The sequence below is a fragment of the Saimiri boliviensis genome, chromosome 12, assembly GCF_048565385.1.
Source record: "Saimiri boliviensis isolate mSaiBol1 chromosome 12, mSaiBol1.pri, whole genome shotgun sequence".
In the NCBI taxonomy this organism is placed as follows: Eukaryota; Metazoa; Chordata; class Mammalia; order Primates; family Cebidae; genus Saimiri; species Saimiri boliviensis.
In genome coordinates, this window is record NC_133460.1 from 54,017,489 (window position 1) to 54,019,597 (window position 2,109).

Genomic DNA, 2,109 nt, shown 5'->3' on the forward strand with positions numbered 1-2,109 from the left:
AAAAATGTCCTTCTTAGCTGGTCATGGTGGCTCACGCCTGTAATCCCGGCACTTTGGGAGGCCGAGGTGGGCCAATCACCTAAAGTCAGGAGTTTGAGACCAGCCTGACCAATATGAGAAACCCTTTCTCTACTAAAAATGAAAATTAAAAAAATTAGCCAGACATGGTGGCACATGCTTGTAATCCCAGCTACTCGGGAGGCTGAGGCGGAAGATTCACTTGAACCTGGGAGGCAGAGTTTGCGGTGAGCCGAGATCACGGCATTGCACTCCAGTCTGGGAAACAGGAGGGAAACTCCGTCTAAAAAAAAAAAAAAAAAGACTGTGAATCACAAAGTTAAGCACTGGGGTGGTTCAAGTTTTATTTTATCTCATTTTTTTAGAGACAGAGTTCTACTCTGTCATCCAGGCTGGAGTGCAGTGATGCAGTCATAGCTCACCGCAGCCTCCAAATCCTGGGTTCAAGTGTTCCTCCCACCTCAGCCTCCCAAGTAGCTGGGACTACGGGTGTGTGTCACCATGTTTGGCTAATATTTAAATAGTTTCTGGAGATGGGGGTCTGACTATCTTGCTCAGCCTGGTGTCAAGCTCCTGGCCTCCAGCCATCCTCCCACCTCAGCCTCCCAAAGCACTGGGATTACAGGTGTAAGCTACCATACCCTGTCAAATTTTCTTTGGTATAGTCTGGTGCTAAAAATGGTCTTTATTAATACTATTTGGACATCACTAATCACTATGATGATTAGTGAAAGGCCACTTCACCTTTGAGTCTCAAAACAAAAACCAAAAGATTCCGGAGAACTTTGTTCTTCAGCAATCTTTAACTAATTCTACAATCTCTTACCACTCTTCTGCCTTCCTCAGAATCTCTCACTTGAGGCCAGGAGTTCAAACCAAGCCTGGCAACATGGTGAAACCCCATCTCTATTAAAAATACAAAAAATTAGCCAGGCGCGGTGGCTCACTCCTGTAATCCTAGCACTTTGGGAGGCCAAGGTGGGTGGATCACCTGAAGTCAGGTGATCTTTAAAAAAAAAAAAAGATAAAAAAAATTAGGCAGGGGTGGTGGCACACTCCTGTAGTCCCAGCTAACCAGGAGGCTGAGGTGGGAGGAACGCCTGAGCCTGGGAAGTTGATGCTTCAGTGAGCCATGATCATGCCATTGCACTCCAGCATGGGCATGACCATGGGAACAAGACCCTGTCTTAAGTAAATAAATACATACATAAGAAAGAAATCATTAGTTGTTCACCCTGACTGCACAGGGTGCTTTGGAAAAATGCTGATGAAGGGCCCCTCTCCCCGGATATTCTAATTTAATTGGCCTCAGGCAGGACTTAGGCTCTAGACTGGTTCAAGAGCTCCTCAGGTGATTTTTATGTATGTCCAGGGAAGCAACCCACAGGTATGAATGGTGTGTCTTCATTAAGCAGCTTCTACAGCACTAGGGCATTTACACAGATGAATAAGCTGGTCCATGCAGCAGAAAAGCTAATTAGGAAAACAGGTAAAATATGACAACAGAGTAGGGTAAATGCTTTTATTTATTCCATAATTCAGCAAATATTAGCTAAGCACTTAACAAGCGCCAGTGCTGGAGTGAAGCCATGCTCTCAGACCTGTGGGCTACCTGCAAAGACCAGGAAAACTTCACAGAGGAGGCAGCAGCCAAGCGAGGATTTGGAGGAGGCCTTAGTCAAGGTCTTTATCAGATAAGGCAGGGAGTGAGGGCATGGCAGTGAGGACAGGGTGTGCTAGGCACAGACAAGTGGCAGGCTCAGGGAAGCTGGAGATGAGATACTGGTGAGGTACAGATATGCACACCCCTAGACGACTAAGGGTTTAGACTTGGTCCAGAATGCATTTAAAAGACATTAAAGGTTTTAAAGCAGGAATGTACAAATTAGATGTGAGTTAAGAATACTGGTATTTGAGATAATCCCAGCTGTTCATAAAGGCAGCTATAGCTAGAATTTGCTAACCAGTTTAATGCTTTGACTGATCATCTCCTATCCTCTCTGCCCTTGATTAAAGTAACCAGACATTGTGACCTTGTGGGGTCAGTTTCCAGTCAATGAAAGGAGAGGATTCCATGTGGCAGTTAGAAGG